The sequence below is a fragment of the Anser cygnoides genome, chromosome 1 (genome assembly GCF_040182565.1).
Source record: "Anser cygnoides isolate HZ-2024a breed goose chromosome 1, Taihu_goose_T2T_genome, whole genome shotgun sequence".
In the NCBI taxonomy this organism is placed as follows: domain Eukaryota; kingdom Metazoa; phylum Chordata; class Aves; order Anseriformes; family Anatidae; genus Anser; species Anser cygnoides.
The window spans coordinates 192,638,543-192,660,408 of record NC_089873.1 but is presented as its reverse complement, the minus strand read 5'-3'; positions in this window follow the sequence as shown (position 1 = coordinate 192,660,408).

Sequence of the window (21,866 nt, the reverse complement as noted above, 5' to 3'; positions counted from 1 at the left end):
ATTTTTAGATTACAGCTGTGCTTTTCTAGTTTAAAACTGTCTGTCAAAGATTGTACAGAACATGAAAATGTGATCAACCTAAACCATAAACAAAAATCCCAGCCCAACAACCACATGGAAAAATAGCCAACTGCAGTCTCGATTACCACAACTGTCAACAAGGTTTCCATTCAGAAATCCTCTCTTTGGCCTGTCTTCTAATACTATCGCTAATGGAAGGAATGCTCTTAAAGAAGGCAAACTCCTTTATATAGTTGCTTTTGATCACATACCAAGTAGAGTTTCAACCAGAGAAAATGAATAAACATCTGTAAGAATATGCAAACAATTACAGCATGTTTTTTCTGACTCCCTCTCCCTCTCCCTATCTCAATACTAGTGTACGTGGACATGCATAACTTTTTCAGATGCTTAATATTCAAATATTATCCAGTGACATTTTGCAATTGCAGAATTGTTGCACATTTTCTCCAGAGACTCAAAACCGTGCAGCTAAATTGTGTAGCTTCATTGTGACTTGTCAGACAGGGTGTCAAATTTTCTCACAGCTTGTTTTATAGTAGAAGTAGATGCAGAGGCAAGAGTTGCAGGGAAAGGTGGCAAGAACCATTTATGGTTTATTATTGCTCTATTCTGGGTATTTGCAGAGGGGATTAGAAAGCACTTTCTCAATACATAGCTTTAAAGATACCACTTAAAGGAAATGTCTCAACTTTTATTCAGGTTGCCAAATGACACTTAAACCTCAGTCTCTGAGATGCTGTCTTTGATCTTCAAATGTGCAATTTATTGCAGTGGAAAAACAGAGATAAATTCAGGTTCACTATTACAGTGTTTGATTCTTCTTGATTTTATGAAGAAGCAAGAAACAAAGCTATAAAGTTAGGAAAAAAAAAGTGTGTAAAATGTATAAAAACCTATTTCAAAATTGAGAGTGTTATTGATTATCTAGTTCAAAGCGCAGGTGCTTTTATTAATGGCAAGTCATGATGTCTGGAACATACTTCTTTTATTTAGTGAGTGAAATGAATCATCGATTCTCTCATTACACTGATCTGTCTCTATAAATTCAAAGATGTGAGACAATGCTACTATAGCTAGTACTCTGAGCATGGCCTGCTAAATCCTAGATTGCCGTCTATCTTTATAGTTGTTTGTACAGAGACCTGCTGCAAAATCAGTCACCTCCATTTATGTACAGCTTAACACCTCTGTTTTTATATAAAAGCTGCAATTCAAAAAATACAGGTATGTGGATAACAAAGTTCATATCCTGCAATGGAAATATAAGGCTGTCTGTCAGTTTTTACTAGCTGACCTAGCTTTAAAGTAGTGGCTGTTTCTATAAGGGATTATTTCACTGGAAATTCAGCTCAAAAAATGGACCAGACTCTGCAATGTCTCTCTCTGTGAGGATCATGCACTTGCATGCTAATAGTCCAGATCAGGGGTATGAATCTGGTAAACTTGTTCTACAGTAGCTCCCGGAATGATTTTAAATGACTCAGTCTAGCACTGACACTAGGAATGGCCTTCTCAGCACTGATTTTAAATAATGATCTCCCCTGATGCTCAGTGCCTAGCCTGCCCACAGAAACATGATTTATTTGGAGACTGCTGCACTTCTCAGTCCACTAAAATTGTGATGAAAGTCTTCCTTCTCTTTAAGTATCGCTTTGCCAGAAGCAAATAGCTATGGCAGGCAGATAACAGGAAAAGTACCTCCCAAGAGCGAAATGAAGTTTTATTTAATGTGCTCTAGGATAAATAGTGCATTAAAATGTTAGTATGAGCAAATTTCTTTAAACAGTTCTTAAGATCTAGACAGAGATGCATATCAGTGGTTTTTGCCACATCATCCCTTAAGCAAAAAATAGCCCCAAGCCCCAGAGGCATACTTCCCTCTATTTTTCTGTCACCTGCAGATTTCTGGGTAGGTCACCCATTTCTAATGTTAACCTATCTCTGGATACTTGAGGTTATTTTACTATACAGAAATGCATGGTTTTCCTCAGAAGTTGTGAGTTCTGCTGAACCAATGCCAGAATGAACATTGATACCAGGTGCCGGCTTTGGCAGAATCCAATATCACACCTACAGATAAAGTGTAAAATTACATGTGTCATGCCCAAGCACCACAAATTACTCTGCCCTTCATCTCAAATAACATGATAACTCCTACTCTGAGACTTCAGACAATGTAGCCTTGGCAAAAGGAGAGTTTTTCATAGCCAAACACATCAAACCTAATGTATTTTACTGCACCAGAGGGGTTGACTTTTAAAGAGAATGTATTCCAAATTGAATCTACCTTTGGGGTATAAAATAAAACATACTGTCCTGAGCAACTATAGTGATAAACAGTATTTCACTTGCTTGGAAGGAACCACAATACTCCCATGCTTGCTGCTGGAGGCTTAGATATGAAAGTGATACAGACAGAAGCACATGGGGGCTCATGATGAGAGAAGCAGAAGGTTAGGAGTGAAGCGCTCACCACCTTTGAGGTTTCTGACTGTTGCTAAAGCATCTGAGATGTCCATATTTCATGCTCATTGTCAGAAAGCTATTGAGGATTTGAGAGGAGTAGTGGTCATAGAAGGTAGTCTCACCATGAGAGGAAGGTGATGACTCTTCAAGCTCTTGGGACCCTACAGGCTACTGCTGCTCTCCCAAGATCACAGCCACCACATGGGTGGCTGGGAGCGCTCTGGGTATATCCCCAGATTAACTGTTTTCAACCAACAAAAAACACATCCGGGCCTTTATCTCCATATCGTAGTTTCTCTCACCTCTAACTCATCTAGAAATTTTGAACCCTCCAAATGCATGGCTGATCTAATTGGACTCAATCTCACAGAGGAGCTAGTTACTCAAAGTGAGACCTGATTTAGCAGATGATTGTTAATTTTTAAAGGAGGGTCGCGGGAATTGTACCTACCACTTCTGCTATTGACATCAAAGCTGTGGTTAGGTAGTGTCAAGTGGTTAGGTAGTGTCAAGTTCTCAAAGGACTACACTTGTAATTAGTCTCTAAAAACATGACCACAATATTTGCTCTGTGAACATTCGCATGAGGAAGTCCTTGAGTCGTGCAGAGCCATGTTCTTTTTCATACAAAACTGCAGGACTTTGCACCAAGGAACAGACTTGATCTCAAACACTGGACTGTCAGCAGAGATCATATGAAAATTTACATATTATTAAGATCAAAAGAGTAATTTACTGAAGATTTTTAATCATTTTCATGCAGTGGCAAAAATATTATTTAGGTCTTTCTGTTTCAAATTGTTTGGTGGGATAACAGGATTAAATTGGTTGCTTTTGAAAATGTATGGACTAATAGTTACTATGCCAACTTCTACCTTAACCTCAATTTCATTTTGAATTTCTGAGCTTTTTGCATTTTGCTAAAAAAAGGAAAGAAAGAAAAAAAAAACCTACGGAAAATATTGGCAATTTGAAATAAGTGACTGCTTAGCATATCATTGCTAATATGGAACTGGCCTGCTTAAGGACATAAATCTTTAAGGACAAAGATAATCATCTTTATAGCTTGCAAATTCCTTATTAGCGTGTGGATAGTGTTACTATAAATTCAAGCTGCATATTATGAGCCACACATTTTTAGCAGTTTGAATTCATTCTCTGAATATTTAGTAAGATGATGAGGGGAGGTGAATGGCATCTCCCCAGCTGGACACAGTTCTAGCTTAAGCAAGACGATAAACTTCTAATATGAAGATGGAACTTATGGATGCTGGCCAGCACAAAATAACATTTCACCAGTGGAATTCCAGTTCAAACTCTATTCTGGAAAGAAAGAATTCTAACAAGGCTCCTCTCCCTTTTAGGGGCTTCTGGGAAAAAAAAAAAGAAAAAAAAGAGAGAGAGAGAGGAGAGAGAGAAGTAAATGGAAAAGCCAAGTGTGTGGTCTTTGAAATTTCAGATTAATTTTGTAAAAGAGACAGCATGGGCAGCTTTTAGGAAAAGTAACAGAAACAAATGCTGCAAGTTGACAAGAAATATTTGCTGTCCATAAGCTCTCATAACAGCATCCATGACCCTGCAAATAGAATTATTATTTTTTCCAGTCAAATGCCTACACCAGAGAGCCTTATAACTTTGTGCAGATTATTGAAGCAGTACTTGATCCCCCCTCCCTTTTTTTTTAAGGGAAAAAAAAGTTATCAGACACATGGATAAAAATAATTTTGTTGGGATACATGGATCTTACTGTTTACATTTTTGTGTCCTTTTAGATTTTTACGTAGGCTTTACCCTTGAAAGAACAGTTCAACTAATCCTTTGTTTTGTCACTTAATTCAGATAATGGCATACATGCCTTGGGGAGTGCTATTGATAGGTAGGTCCTCCCATGCAGCAAATCTAGACAAGGCAAAGTGTTTTCAACATGTGAAGAAGCACTGATTTATTCCTGAAGGTATGGTAATAAGATGGGGCTCCAATAGGAATGTTCATAATCACAGTCCATGCAAATCTATGTAAGTGCTAACATCTTCAAAACATTATGTGTGATCCTAGATGCAGTAAATTTTTGCAATGTTCAGCACTGTACTGTGGCTTCATACTGGCTTACCTGCCAGTATACTTACTTAGTCAAAAGTTTGCATTCACTCTGGTTGAAAAGTGGATCCTTCACTAGTCCAGAAATAGTTATCATGTGGTCCTCTCTCCTGCTATATTCAACCTTAAACAGACAGATCACAGGATATTTCTGTGCAATGTTAGCTATCCACCCCATTTATTAAAAATAAATAAATAAATAAATAGAAATCAGAGCATTGTTATGGAGTCTGTACCCTTGGACATGTTCAGAAATTGAATGGACAAGGTTCTGACCAAATTCATTTGATGTTGAAGCTGCCCCCTGTTCTTAACAGGAGGTTGGACTACTTGATTTTCAGAAGTGTCTTCCAACTGAAACTATTCTGTGAGCTCATTACTGAAAATCTGCTTTTTCAGGCTGGATAACATAACAGAAATATATGTTAAAATTGTTGTATCTAATGTCCTAAGAATCAAACGTATTTCACTGTTGTAGACTCAGATCCTGATTCATGCCAGCTCAGACACCTTGACTTAGTCATACAACTGTCCTATCACCTTTCCCAGACAGTGATGCTGGAGGTCTTATGTAAAGACTTCTGCCTCCAGTAAATGCCTTTCTCTCTCCACTGACTCTATGGGCAGCCTAGAGCAAATTAATGCACCTTATTTTGATGTCTGTAGCTAAGTGGAATGAATTTAGGCCCTAGTATATACTTCTAATTTGTCTCTAATAGTAGACATTTACCTTCTTTTGATAATAAACAACTGCTTTATATACTCAGCCTCTCAGACATATGAGTGTGATAGAAGAATAATGCAGGAGCCTAAGGAACATTTAGTTCAAAGGAAGCCAGAGGATTTGTAAAGCATTGCTGGAAGTGGGATACCATGTTTTTATTCCAAGAATTACTGGTAATTTGAAAAATTGGCCCCACAGAGATCAGTGGTAAGACTCTGAGATAGCTCTGAGCCACATGAAAGGAGCAGCTTTTCAGAGTGGTTACTTTGGGAAGGAAATTCAGAATAATCAAAAATTTGCATTAGAGATACTGCTAAAATCGATGTCCTCCTCTGTTAGTTCGGTTTTTGAAAGACTTCTGAGTTAGTATGGCTGATAGTGTTGTTACTGAGTGCCACATTTCAGCAGTTGGAGCTGCAGGATATGCCCAGTGGATGAAGGATAAGGGAGATAAAAAGAGATTTTACGGATGAGTTGTTTTTACATGAAGACAAATACTACATTTTCCTTTTAAAGCAATTGTTATTTTATCCCATAGATGCTCTTATTTACAGTGGCTCAAATAGTTTACATTTGAGATGAAAGCTTAGCAAGATCAACTTGCTTCGGTACAACCAAATGAAATGCTTTATAACAATCTACCAGCAAATTTCTTATACAGTGATAGCCACACAAACTCTTTGCTCTAGCAATAAGAAATTGAAAAACTCTACTGCAGCACTCCATTACGGAATCAATTTTGGTTGGGCTATTCTCAGTCTAGAAAAACCTCAGCAAAGATGCAAAGATGGATGTAACCCTGTCTGAATTCATGACCGTGGACATGGCACACTGATTGGAGTCGCCTTACACCCAATAGGGGAAAAACACACCCTGCTAGTTCTCTGCACAGAAGTGAACTGAACACCATATGATCTGGACAGAAGTATGAAGTAGTCAGTGATGCAACATTTTGGCAAAATTTTCCAAGTATACAAGGAAGCCATGAGAAAAATCAGGCAGCCCTTTCATTTATGTAAATGCATTCATTTCATGTAAATCCTGGCAAAAGCCCAAGCATTCTGTATGATAATTCATATTCACTTGCAAAATCTTAGCGTCCTTAGCAAAACTGGCGCATAAATAATTCTGGAGAACAGTTCTTGGAAATGATTATCTACAGTAGTAATATTTTAAGACTTTTGGGGACACATTCATTTAAATCTTCATATAGTTTCCATACCAAAGAAATCCACACAAAGCTGAATAAATAATAGTGGAGAAAATGTTTCCAGCCTACACTGACTTATACTATGGCTCCTTTACACTACTTTAGAGATGTAAAAGGACCTTAAACAGCTTTAAATGAACTGTTAATGCAGGACATAAAGGACATTAGCATAAATGAGAATCAGCTTCATGTATATTAGGAAGTTAAATGATTGCCTGAATTACTTGGCTCCAAAAATTCAAAGAAAGATTATAAATCTATTTCAGACTTTGAAAATTATTAAGCCACCTCCTCTGCTATGATTTTTATTTCATGTTTTCATCTCAGTCATGAAATGTGATTGTCTTTATGCTCTATGGCCCAGCTTCAGAGGAAGGGAAGGGAGAATGACACTATCCCTGCAATTCAGCAGTCTTATTCCTCTGGCTATCCCCCGAGACCTGAGATGTGGGTTCAATCTGAGAAAGATCTGGATCTCAACCCACTTGATGCCTAAATGAACCCTGAACCCTAAGAGGTGTTTAGCTCCATTACCCCATTTTTTTTTGTGCTGAATTTTGTGCTGAATTAATCAAGAGTGGGCTAATAAATCAGACTCCTCTGAAGGTTTATGTGGGATATCCTTGCTCATCTATGAAATATCAGGAGGTTATATGTCTTGCTTCCACCTGTTTTGCCAAACCAGGGTCTTGTGAAGATGTATGAGAATTTAGGTCCCACAAGTGTTCAATGATACTCCAGCTCAAGCTACAAGGTTAGCCCTATGACTAGAGAAGCACCCAAAGCACCAATGAGATGAGAAGTCACAGTGGTACCAGGAGTAAGGATTTGAGGCAGGACTGGAGCAGAGATAGGAAGTTAAGAAAGGAGCAGTAGTCAGTGAAAACTAATTTGTGAAGCGCCTGTTCACTTAGGCTGGGTTTAAGTATTGCCATGAATTCTTGATCTCCTGCACAATCCTGTAAATCTCTAAACCAAATTTGTGTGGAGCGCAGGAATTGGCTCTTGTCTGGAAAGAGAATTCTCCCTTATGGTGGTGGTACTGGGTTCCTTGGTGGTATTACATTCCTTACATTCATTGATGATCTTGATAGGCCAATAGTGTTGGCATGTTGGAATGCACTATTACTGTTAATACCAAAAAACATTTGTCTTCTGATTGGCATAGAGAGGACAGCACATGCCAGTGGTACCTGATTCTTGACTCTGTTGTCTCATGGAAATTGTTAATGTGTTGGTTGTACAGAATCTGGCAGCTCACATCAGTGAGAAGTTCTTGCTGCTTTTTGGTGCCCCCACTCTCGAGTCAAGTCACAGATCTGGGAAAGCAGGAGTCAGAGAGTAATACCAAGTGAGTGAATACCCCTCACATATTTTATTCTGTTTAAGCAATCAGTACAGATGCACAAGGCAGTATTTTTTTTTCAGTCCCTGGAAGTTGTTTTCTAAAGTGAAGAACCCTTGCCTGTCCTTATCAGTCTCTTCCAGGAGACACGGAGTTTGGTGTTCAAAATTACACTCACTGCAGGAGCCATCCAAATCCATCCGTGTTCTTCAGTTTTCTGGAGTATTTTCAAAATCATTTCCATGATTATGGCTTCAGCTTCTTTCACTTTTTTAACATCCCTAAAAAATATGTTAATCCATTTTAGGCAAAAATTTATTTAATCTATTTTAGGCAAGATTTCACAGAATCATTTTATGGCAATAAAATCTAAGTCTAGCTAGACATCCCAACTAGAGCTTATCCATGCAGAAGGTGAACCAGTAACGTGGGGTTAACATAATCTGTATTGAGAATCAAGAAGTAGGACAGCACTGAAAACCTTGTCATTGGCCATAAACGTTTGTCTACAGGAGAGGTGATTCCTGAGGAGCTAAAGGAGCTGCTGGAGTGACTGCCCAAGCAGCTGAGGTGGAAGCTGCACTCCGAGGAGTACTATTTATCTTTTCTATGTCTGTGGCATTGTTAATGAGTCTGGATGGATTCACACACTGATTCAGTCTTCCTTTACTACATATTTAAATATTCACTATTCACTGGTATCAGCTATGGAATCTAGATGTCCCATTCATACGGCAGTAGGCAGAAGTCTCTTGTGGTTCTCTTTGACTCACTTAAAATCTAACAATGCTCAGACACTGTTGGACTCTCCTTGAGAAACTAGAAGTGGTCAGTGCTGAAAGATGCTCCAAATGCTGGTCCCTCAGTGACCCACTGCTCGGAAAATTCTCCAAGAAGAAGAAAGAAATGGAGGATTTTTATTTATTAAAAAAAAAAAAAAAGGAAACAACAAAACAAGAAAGGATTCTATTATAAAACAACTGCTGTCATCTAAACCTTGCCCATCATCCTTACACAACACAGAGCAATAACAAAAGACAGTGTTGATGTTTTTCACTTCGCTTTTAAGTCCCAGAGAGTCACTGTAAATTACTAAAATTATGATGATGTGTTTGATTTCAGGAAAGTCTTTGTCCTGAATTGAAAATACTAACTGAGTTGATATATCTCCTTCTGGATTCATTTTGAATCCAGTACCATAATATATTGACAGAGTGTTAGTGATCAAGAAGTTCTCTAAACTTAAAGTGTTTCCTAGGGAATAATTAGAATTTACAGGAAGCAAGAAAAACATTGAAACTGACAGGGATTAAAAGCATCGGATTTTTATTTTTATTTTTTGGTGTGGTTTATAGGGTTAATGTAACAAACAGGAATACTTCTCTGGGTAACTGAGAAACTTAGAAAATACTTTAAAAGCTCCCATGACATGTCTGGAAGAACAGAATTCAGTGCAAGAAAATTGGTGAGGTTGGGATTGTATTTTGCCCTGTGTTGCAGAAAGACGGGCACTTTTTAATATTTCCGTGAGAGAAAGCAGATAAAGGATCTGGGTGATGTGGGAGAGAGCAGCACAAGCATATAACCAGAGTCAATCAGCATAGGTACTTGTGGGGCTGAGATGAACTGTGTTCCCCATCCTGCTCTGCATTCACTGATGCTTCAGCAGGGGAAAACATTTTTTTTTTCTCAGTAGAGAATTTTTCTCCTAGTTTGGGGTGTAAGCAAACATGTTTTTCTGTTTTTGCTAGTTTTTCTCAGGTTTGACCGATGAACTTTTCTTATGAACCCACTCATGTCAACAAGGACCCAATCTGTTAGCTGTTCATGACTTCACCAAAGGTCTGCTACCTGTGGCAACTATTTCTGCCAGGCACCTCCAAAAGGACTGTAGCACCCTTATTTTCTATCCAAATAGACCATCTGCCTCCTTTCCCTTATATGCCCTGCTGAATTCACAATTTGTTTTGCTGTCTCAGGCAAGGAAAGCTAGAAGACACAATGTGACAGAATGACTTATTTTAGATGTCGTTATGTGAATGCACTTTCCAAGATTTTGATTTCCTGTGAGAAATTTAAGATTTTATGGCATGTGGGTATAAATATCACTCTCCTTTCTACACATGGAGAAAGCCAGACTTCGTGTGAGAAAGAGAGCTTCTCTTCTTGTTTGTTTTGGGACAGAGGAGGGCACAGAGGTGTGCAAGCTGCTTACTACAGGGTTGGAGGGAGGAGATGTGTGGGTCAGCGAAGAGGTAACCCCTAGCAGAAGCTGAAGGAAAATAAGGAGTGTGAGGATAGCACTCTGGAAACCAGCGAGTGCCAGTTTGGCACCTGGGATGTGGAAGTGTCCAGACAGGAGCCTGTTCTCTCCCCCAGCACATTCCTGTGCCCCTGCAGCTGCCCGGAGCAGTGACATCATTGCTCCATCCGCCTCTCTGTTGAGCTGAGGTCTCCTACCAACAACAGAGTCAGAGTATGTTAGAAGTTGTGACCTCAGAATACTCAGGTACACTCAACATGATTAATTTTGCTATTGGTCAGGCCATTAGGTCTCGAAGACCTCCCTCTGCAATGGGTTATCAAGAAGGCCCCTGATGATAGCCCTCTGCAGACAGACTCAAATATTCACAGGTGAGGTGTCTCAACTCTGGGATTCCCAAGACTCTCATCATGTATTTGCTACCTTCACCTATGTTTACCCTCCCATAAAACTGAAAATAAGATGGGGAAACAAAAAACTACTTATTTGAATTGTTTAAGCTAGCACAGCTGCTTTTGGCTGAAGTGAGCTAGAAAGCAGCTCAGCCAGCACATCTGAGTGGAAGATGAGAGAAGTTGAGATTGGGCTGAAGACAGCAAATTTGCAGCAGGAAGAATCACAGAATCATTAAGGTTGGAAAAGACCTCCAAGACCATCTGGTCCAACCAGCCCCCTGCCACCAATGTCACCCACTAGACCATGTCCCTAAGCACTATGTCCAAGCTTTCCTTAAACACCCCCAGGGACGGTGACTCCACCACCTCCCTAGGCAACCTGTCCCAATGCCTGATTGCCCTTTCTGAGAAGAAATGTCTCCTCATTTCCAAACTAAACCTCCCCTGGTTCAACTTGAGGCCATTCCCTCTAGTCCTATCACTAGTTACCTGCCAACCCCCTGCTCCCCACAGCTTCCTTTCAGGTAGCTGTAGAGAGCAATAAGGTCTACCCTGAGCCTTCTCTTATCCAGACTAAACAACCCCAGTTCCCTCTGCTGGTCCACACAGGACTTGTGTTCCAGGCCCTTCACCAGCTTCGTAGCCCTTCTCTGGACACACTCCAGGGCCTCAATGTCCATCTTGTAGTGAGGGGCCCAAAGCTGAACACAGCATTCAAGGTGCAGCCTCACCAGAGCAGAGTAAAGGGGGACGATAACCTCCCTGGTCCTGCTGGTTGCACTATTCCTGCACTCAATTCCCTCATCCAAGTCATCAATAAAGACATTAAAGAGGATGGGTCCCAACACTGACCCCTGGGGAACACCACTCATGACTGGTCACCAGCTGGATTTCACTCCATTCACCACTACTCTCTGGGCCTGGCCATCAAGCCAGTTGATCAACCCAGCAAAGAGTGTACCTGTCCAAACCATGGGCCTCCAGATTCTCTAGGACAATATTGTGAGAGACTGTGTCAAAGGCCTTGCTGAAGTCTAGGTAGATTAAGCTTTCCCTCATCCACCAGGTGGGTCACCTGGTCATATAAGGAGATGAGGTTGGTCAGGCAGGACTTGCCTTTCATGAACCCATGCTGACTGGGCCTGATCCCCCAGTGGTCTTACATACATTGTGTGATTGTATTCAAGATGACCTATTCTATCACCTTTCCTGGCATTGAGGTCAGGCTGAGAGGCCTGTAGTTCCTCGGGTCCTCCTTACGACCCTTCTTATAGATGGGTGTCACATTAGCAAGTCTCCAGTCATCTGGGACCTCTCCAGATGACCATGACTGCTGATAGATGATGGAAAGTAGCGTAGCAATCACATCCGCCAACCCCCTCAGCACCCTTGTGTGCATCCCATCAGGGCCCATATGTTTGTGGGTGTCTAGCTTGCCTAAATAACCTCTAACACAATCTTCAACCAGGGGAAAGTCTTCCTCTCTTGAAATCCAGGGCTGTGGTCCTACTTTTTGCTGTACTTCCTCCTAGCAGGATCTTGAACTCCAACATCTCATGATCACTGCAGCTGAGACTGCCCTTAACCTTCATGTTTCCAACTAGACCATCTCTGTTAGTACCAAGCAGCACCCCTCTCCTTGTTGGCTCACCTATCACCCACGTCAAATACGTTAAATAAGTTTTCTGCAATGTTCTGCAGTAATCTCCTGCTGTCTTTGCTGTCTTCCCAGCAAATATCAGGGAGGTTAAAGTCTCCCATAAGAACCAGGTCCTACAAACATGAGGCAACCTGCAGCTGCCTGTAGAAGGCCTCATCCATTTCCTCTTCCTGATCCAGTGTCCTGTACTAAACACCCACCACAATGTCACCCCTATTGGCCTGCCCCTTAATCCTCACCTGTAGGCTTTCAACTCTCACTTCATCCCCCACTAGGCAGAGCTGCATAGATTCCAGTTGCTCATTCATGTAAAGAGCAACTCCACCACCTCGCCTTCCTGGCCTGGCCTTCCCAAAAAGCACAATGCTGTCCATGGCCTCATTCCAGTCATGAGAGCTGTCCCACTGTGTCTCAGTAATTGTGACAAGATCATAGCCCTGCAACTGCAGGCACACCTCCAGTTACCCTTATTTATTCCCCATGCTGTGTGTGTTTACATAGAGACATTTGAGCTGGGCTTCTAATGCGTCTGCCTTTCTGGATGAGGCAAATATAACTTGTTCATGTGAGCCTACGGCAGCTCTCCTGTTAAGCTCTTTTCCCTCTCTAGGTTCTGGGCATCCTTTGCCAGGTCTGGTGTTCAGCTGGTGTCAGCAGGATGGCATGTCATCCTGTACCTCATCACCAGCATCCGTGATGATATCCCCCTCCCCAACTGAATCTAGTTTAAAGCCTGATCAATGAGCCCTGCCAGCTCATGACCAAGGACCCTCTTCCCCCTTTGGGAAAGATGAATCCCGTCCGATGCCAGCAAGCGTGTGCCCAGTGATGACACCAGCCACAGAACCATGTGTTAATTTCTATTAACATGTTTCATAAGTTTATGTATAAGCCAGTGCTTTGATAAGTAAACTTCTGGGGTAATGAAAATGCCTTTCGTGAGCCTTATTTAATTGACAGATGTGAGCTTTGGGGAGCAGGTCATAGCCAGCCTGTGCTGATAAACTGTACCCAGAGATGGGTGAACAATAACTTCACCTTCATCTACCTGGTGCTGGTTCTTGGGAGGCTCCTAAACCATCTTGTAATTCTCTGTAGCTTACAGGTAAAAGGTGTTGCTCTGAATTTCCAGGCCACATCTCCTAGCATCTTTCCTGGAAAGACCAGAAAATTAAGTCAAACTAGCTTTTCAGTGTAGATTCATGCATAGATCAGCCCTTTTTAATTCCTCTTTGTAATCGTTTATATCTACCTATATGGCATACAGTCAGCTGGTATAAGGCTTCTTCACCTCTTTATGGTAAAATGCAATGAAGCTGTATGGAGTATATCCTTCTTCGAAATATCTATGCTATATCTATTCTATATTCTTTTAAATATAGCAGAAAATCTTTGTATTGAGAACTTGCAAGTATTCCAAAAGAGAAAAGGAAAAATAAAAGAGTAACCTCAGTGTTAGGTCTCTATTCAGATTAATCGGCTATAACCAGCAGCAGAATCACAGCAATGGACTCATCAGGTTTCTCCAACCCTCTGCTGTTGGTATGGGATTGCTCCTGGGAACATATGGTTTCTTGCTTTTGTCAGTGGTTTCTTCAACTGCACTCATAAATCTGATGGGATTTCCACCACCTTCTCTGGGATTAATTCCACATTACACTCATGACAAGTTGGGAGTATATTTAATTGCAGTGTGTGAGAGATGCCTCCTTTTGACCACAAATTTCACACACTGTAGCTTATTGGCCGACAGATGGTAGCAATTTTTGGCCACTGTGGACCTGGGATGTGTCCAAAATGGTCAGAAATGAAAGGCTTCGTATCCTACAACTAATTCTTAAAGTTCTTCAGCCTCATCATTAATGAAATAAAGAACAATGAGTGAAATGATAATGGATCATGATCATAGTAGTAGCTATTAAAGTTAAACCATGTGTCAGTTTTAAAAAGATGCTTACCTGCAACTAAGTAATAGTGCATTATCTGAGATTTTTTGATAGACAAAAAACAGATGAAGAGCTTCAAAATTTATGGGAAGCATTTGATATTAACTTGTTTTCTCAATTTGCATTAGAATATTCTAGTACGCAGACATGCAAACTAACTGATAATTAGAGAACTTGAACAAAATGTCCCCATTCGTAAATCAAAATTATTCAACACAAATATTAATTGCAAATTTAGCCTTTTTTTTTTTCTGTTCATGAATACATTTGTTATGCATAAATATTCATTTACTGGTTTATGAAAACTGATTTTAGTCTGTGGGTTGCTCGTAAGATGGTCATTATATCTGTATAGACTTTATCTGTGCATCATAACTAGTCAATAATTCACATAGGTATCACCTCTTCTCTCTCTGAGTGAGATTGTGACTTTAAAAACAAAATAATATGGAATAAAGTATACAGATAATTGTAGTATTGGCATCATTTACAGAAACAAATCACATGCGCTAAAATTTGAGGAAAGTATGAAGATTCGTGATTATCATGATAAATAACCACAGCTGTGTGAAGATTTATAGGCATGACATATTATAAAAGCACAAATAGCAGGAAACTCTACTTATTTCTTTTATTCACAAAAGTATTCTTGAATCACAACGTTATTGTAAGTGCCCATTCTCACAATGATATAATTTTCCATTTGAATTTCTGAGCAAATGAACTGCATTAATTGTAACTGTTTGTCAGCTTCCAAAAATTGTAAGACAAGATAATATCCAAGCTTTATGTTCACATGAATAGACACTGTGGTCTGCACCCCCTGTCCTTTCCCTGTCTTCCTTCCTCTTTTCTGAGGAAAATGAATCTCAGACAAGCTCCTCTTTCAATTTTTATTGCTGAGGGCCATTCCACTGTCAACAGCTCTGCACCTTTTAACCCTCATGATGGAGCTGCCACTTAAAAACAAATTCTGCTAGGCCATCAGGGAGCTTCCTGCAAAGATGGAGATGACAGAGCCTCTTGCAGGAGGCTGCTTTTAAATCTGCTGTCGGGGGGAAGCCCTTGTTGTCTGGGATCTAACAGTGTTTGGGTTCAAATGTGAAATCCCTGGCCTCATTCTGGATTCCTTACATGTAAGAGGCACAGCCACTGGAGAGCTTGGGAGAGGGGAAAGTCGAGGGAAGGAAACTCTCACTTGGCATAAAGCCTTGTTTACCCAGCCTGGTGGAACAAACAAGCAAACAAAAAACCCTGTCCAAAACAAGCCCCAGTGTGTAACCCACTGTGTGCACTTGGAGTGCAGAATATTGGTTGGCTTTGAGTTCAGTGATTTGAGGCAAGAAATTACGGGAGTGCCCTTGGACAGTGAATCTTTCTCTAGTACACTAATTATTCTTACTAAACTGGCTATGATGAGGGACTTAACGCTGCTTATTTTGTGATCTTTCTCTTCTAGCACAATGGCCCTATGAACAGGTGGAGGGGATTTTATCCAGCACATCTTTGGTTGTTAGCCAGCACATTCCTGTTCTTCCAGACAAGAAAATATTTACATATTAGCATTAGGAAATAAGATCTTTCACTTTTTTTTTTTCTTCTTAATTTGTAAAATGCGTACTAACAGCTTATCAGATACTCCTTTCCAACAAAAATTAGTACAGAAAACCACACCTCCACCTTGCATTTGCTGCCCCTAGCTAACAGCAATATTTTTGTGTTAACTTTTTGTCACTAGGAGTCGATTTTTCCCAGCACAGCACCTAAGTACAAAATGCATTAGCGCAAATGTCTGAACTCCAAACCCATCTGGCACTAGGAGCTATAAAATATTGCAGTATTTGTCTACAGTTGATTTTAACAGACTTTCTGGACAATATCACTTAAAAAACATTGTTGTGCAATGGAATTAATTAACACAGGTACCACGTACAACATAAATTTTTATTGTTTCTTATATACCATAAAATTTCCAAGACAGAAGCACCTGGTAAAACCATACCGTCTGACTGGGCATGGCATTAGGAAGGCCTTGATGGGAGCAGATGGAAAGTCTGAGGATGAAATAAGAACAGATGGGAAGTCTGAAGGCGAAATTTGAACTTGGGTATTTCAAAGTTCACATGGCTGAACATAAAGTCCCATTAAACAAGTTCCAATAAAGAGTTAAACTGACAGGCTCTGCGCTGCCCTCCCTCCTTTCGGTTTTCCAGTGTCACTGAGCTGTCAGCAATGTTTGTGGCAGCAGTTACAAAAGCACTTTCCTTAACTCTGCCTCCCCCTTTCAAAATGGAGTTTTCAGCATTCATCCTGTACCTGGGATTTTACAAAGGCGTTCATGCTATAAACATGGAAAAACATTTGAAGCTTTGTACAGAGCTGATGGCTCTCCCCTGTAACTTCACTCTCTTCATTTAGACAACTGTGTGGCCACAGAAAGCTGTGCTGGCTGAAGGCTGGGATGTGCAGCTGATGCCAACTCGTGGATGGACTCATGGGGCTGCGGAAAACAGCACCGAGCTTCACCCATGGCTGGTGTTGTGAAAGAAAAGCCCTGCTCTTGCTGGCATAACTGAGTGCAGTGTGCAGTTAGTTCATTTTAATGCGTACAGCTTCTTGGAAAAACTTTCCCTCCTACTGCTCCTCCAGCAGAACAGGCCTGCTGCACTGTTAACAGAGAAATGGAGGCCAAAAATGTAGGAACAAATATGATTGCTACCTATACATTACAGGCAAAACCACAGGTGCAAAAAAACTTTGCTTGGCCTGTTTCTTGATGCTTACTGAAGCTTTTTAGCATCTCGTTGGGGATTTGGTGAAAGATTTTTTTTTAGAGTGAATTTGCTTTAATTTTGTGGGGTTTTGTGGAGACTGGATTTGTATGTAGGACCTTGCATGGGCAGTGTTAGTAAATGGGGTGAAATGACAGATAAGGGCCTGGTGTTGCTCCTAAACCAGGATCCTTTGTATGCAATTGTTACTTTTAAAACCCATCAAACCCTAATATGCAAGTGTCAGCTTAGACTATTTTCTCCAGCTCCCACAGGCGTGCAGAGTTCCCATTTCGTAGCCCACCACTGGTTGTACACTGCTCTGGGCTCCAGAACTGCAGATTCAAAGGCCAAGGCAGAGAGGTACTTTTCACATTTAAATAAATGGCTCTTTTTAGATGTTGGTACAGACACAACAATTTGTCCACTGGTTCTAAAACATATCTGTAATTTTTTTTAATGCTTCCCATAGCAGGATTTATCAGTTCCAGCATCTGATGGATCACATGGAAAGTGCCCAGAAAGGAGACACCCATCTACAACTCACCGAGTTCCCAGGTTACTTATCTCATGCATGTGGCCAGCAGGATATCTGGGAAGGGCCGGCCGTGCCAACGCAGGCAGGGCACTGGTGTTGAATTCACGGTGGGCTTCCAAGGCCTCGAACAGCGATGCCTTCCTCCATCCAAACATAGCTCTTTGAGTGACCTACACATGTGGGTCCCTCTGTGGCCCGGCTATGTCACCTGGGTCTCGAGGAGGGGTCAGCGTATTCTGAAATTCTGGAAAGCTCTTGAGTAATGGCCTGAAAAATGACAGGCTTCCACATGTCCCTACTGTACTCGAGGAAGCGCAGTCCCCGTGATGAATGGCCTCTCTGCTGTGCACAATGCCTTTTAAGATTCACCCCCCCACCACCCCCGCTGTAAGCCAAACCAAAGAATGTTTCCAGTTTCTCAGGCTCTATTTACCTTCCCGCTCATTAGAGGAGGCTCTCTCCCTTGCTTTCTGATGATTGTGCACATACTTCAACACTTCTGACTGATTTCAGCTGCTCCCGCTATGTTCCAGAAAGCTGACACGTGGGAACGCATCACCTCGCAGCCAGCGCACAGCTGCCCCTTGCTGACCGCCTTTAACCAGGCAATAACCAGGTAGAAGTATGACCCAGATGGTTTCCTAGTGGGTCATCGGGCTGGAGATGAGTCCTTTAGCTTCTGTCACCGTCCCTGTAGCTGCTGCAGGGTTTCAGAAGCCACAGACCATGCCCAAGAGCCTGGTGGAAGCTGGCAGGGGAGTGAAGGCAGGTTGCAGAGGGCTGAGTGGACAAAGAGGCAGCAGGCTGGGTGAATGCTGTAGCTTTTCCATTGCGCACCACCAGACCACCAGCAAACAGCACGCTGAAACTGGCCTAGTTCTCAGCAGCCCAAAACTATCCAGTCTTCAAGGTTGCGATCTTTTTTTTTTTTTTTTTTTTTTTACTATAACTGCTCCCTGATGACAAAGTAATACATTTTTAGCATAGTTCAAGTATAAGATGCTAAAATTATACTACCTCTCATAAGTGTTGCCTCATAAATACGGATTCTGTTTTCATGGACATTGGAGTGGGTGTTTCATAAAGTATCATAAACAATTTATTCTGTAATGAAATAGTGCAGTAAATTATCTTTGGTTTCAGATTGTGCTTGCGGCTGTGCTGAGAACTTTTTGGTGTGGTCTGTAAGCCAGAGCTGTGGAATGTCTCCCCTCCCTCCTCCCATCCCTTCCTCTCTCTCTAAATGTAAGTGAAAAGCTGAAATTATTTGGAAAAATGTAAAACTTACCAGTTGAACACTGGGAGGTCCGAGAGTATATAGGATGATGGAGCAACTCTCCTTGCTAGCATTAATCAATTATGTTTAGCACTTATGTCCTATCTACCTTTTTAGTATCACTGAGTCCAGTAAAGAGATGATGCAGCATCTCATCTCAGGTAGGATCCACCTGCACATCACCCTGTGTAGAGTGAGGGGATGGTGGCATGATGAGACCATGACCACAGTCTGGTACCAGAACTGGGTGCCAAACAGGGGGTGTGGGTGGTGAAATGCCATTGTCATAGACACCGCTCCCATTAATCCATGCCTGTCTATGGATGTTTTCCAGTGCTCCATGGGAACAACTCATTTTCTTGCACAAGAAGTTCCCAGTTCAGCCAGACAGTTGTAAATATTGCTTATGTGCCACAGCCCCACAGTGCATCACAGGATGTGCCTGAAATATGTTTTTCTCAATCAGGGATGAATTTACTCACAGTCTGAAAAGTAAAAGGTTTCTGAATTAGGACTGAATTTCCAAATTGCTTGTAGTGACAACAGGCAGAAAGTTAACTGAGTAAAATAAATACAGTAATAATTGAACATACACATGTAAGAACGCAGTTACACTGAAAAATGATTCCTCCTTATTTCTTTCCTCTGACTCTGTCAGGAGGTATGGCTGAAGACACCCCTGCTTTGTGAGAACCAGTAAAATGTGGTAAGTTTTGTGTCATTCCTGCTTGTTTATCTTTTTGTTTCAGCATTCAATTTCTTTTATAATAACTCCACATAGTTATCTGTGGCTCATTTATTTAGGGTGAAATTCTAATCTGTAAAGAGCTCAGTTAAAAGATCTGCTGTCACAGTTAGTGAAGCCAGGACTTCATCCACAGCATATGCATTTCCTTACTGCCAATTATTGTCAGAAATAGTTGAACCTTTGCAGTCATCCAGATTTTCAGTTCTGTTTTTCTCCTTTTATGTAGTGACTGATGTGACAAATTCTTTGCAGAAGTGACCTGCATTTTGTAAAGATGTAGGACAGTGAGTTTCTTGCCATGGTGCTCTACCATTTTTTAAAATCCTTTAGCCATATCTATGAAAGTGTTAAAATGATATGGTGTCTTTCACATTATCACTGAATGCCTCCAAGTGTACGTTTGCAGTTACACATCAGCTGGGTAGATATGTCTTGCTCTTTGCAGTGATGGTGCTCAACTTCCAATGACTTCTGAAAGAACAAGGTGGGTAAGAGCCAGACACTGAGTTTCTAGATAATTGCTTAAGGTCCTTTCCATACCCTCCCTTATCAGTTTTATACCTCGTTTGCTTTACTGCACCCAGCCACAGATTTACCTGTATCCTCCTTCAATACCAGCTCTTTGGATGCTATTCAGTAGGATGCATTTTTAAACAGTGCAAATGATTGCTACACTGCCAGGGAGAATGTGTGTTTCATATAAATGCTATTTCCAAGTAGCACTGTATAGTACTACTTAGGATACAATACATCATCATCATCTTTTTTTCACTAACATATTAATAGTGTTATAATTAAGAATAGTTTATTTGAAATACTTAAGAATTCATTTAGTTGTAAGCATGTGCAACAGGTCAAGTACTTGCTAATAAAATGGCTGTTCTTAACATAACTGCACAAAAATAGGACCTCTCTGCTGTTTGGGGGAAAAGAGCTTTTAAAGCAATAGCAGTCAGATTTGTAATGAAGAGAAAAAGATGAGTGTAGGAGCAGTGCAATGTTGATAGCGGGCAGCTGGTAGATTCTCTGGAAGATGACCAGTAAGCTCTGACATTACTCTAAGTAGCATCACAAGAATTGATCCAAGAACTATTCGGACAACTTTTGTGGCATGATTACACTTAAGTTGAACTCTTTTTCCTGTTTTGACTGTTTTAAATGTTTCAGTGCTGCCATTACATTTTCTGTGAAGATCTCTCACATATGCTGGCTTGGCCCATTTTGGCTATTTTTTTCAAGGTCAGCTCACTTTTCAGACCCTCCTTTCTGTCCTTTCCTGACATAACATGGATTTTAGAATTGGCGATACACGTTGCTGTTGTCCATTTAATGCTTCTAGGTCTGGATTGTCTTTGCAGGTGCTGGGGTTGGGATAGGTGCTGGGAGAAAAATGGACAAAGTGAGTAAACACTAGAGCTAAGTTTGTGGAGCAGATGTGCCATCTCACGCTGGGGAAGTCCTTCATGTTTTTGAACATCAATTTTTAGAAGAGTCTCAAATACTAAATATGTTTCATTTAAGATTCAAGTGTTCAAGCTTTAAGCTAAATGTTCAAGCTAAAGTAGCCTTTATTGATTGCTGGGGAAAAGAAAAGTAAAAGCAAGGCAATTTCAAAAGTATCCAAAAATTTCAAACAGCAGGGGCATGTAACAGAAGGCACACTTTCAAGAGTTGCTATTCCAAATCAGGGAAGAACTGAGGAGAATTTAGATGAACTTTGGTTTAGCGTAGTTTAATAGAAGTTCTATGTATTTACCAAGGATTCAGTGCTACCTTATTAGAAAAAGCCACACAAATGAAGTGTTGATGGTAAATAATTTCAAGAATAAGTTCAGGTTATTGAACTACAGAGATCTGAAAGCACTTTACAGACCAGATAAAACATCTATTCTGCTTGAAGATAGAGCAAAAATGCCAAAAAAAAAGGCAAAAAATTTACTGACACACAAACTGGCAAAGAATATGTATTCCAATGATGATGACATTGCAACACTTACATAAAGCACTGAGAATGTGCCAGGAGTGGGATATATGAAAATAAACCCTGCTTTCACATGGTAGGTATATGACAAAACTTGGGTTGTATTAAAAAGTTTTTTTTTTTTCCCTTAAGATTCCTAGGCATTAACTTCATGTTCTTTCTTCTTCACAGTTCATTCAAACCACCTGCAAAGTTTTGAAATAAACAAAGGGAAGGAGAACAATAATGCCACACATGTTTTCTGGGAAGTACCAAGGTACAATTTCTGACCTGCTAATGCATCTGGGGGCATATCCAAGGTGGGATGGGGGGAGGTGACAAGAAGGCCCAAATCTCAAGGGGGGATCCAAAAACCTTTGTTTGGAAGGTGGTTCCTTTTGTGTGTTATAACTGGCATGTCTGATCTTCCAGCAGAGTGCTCT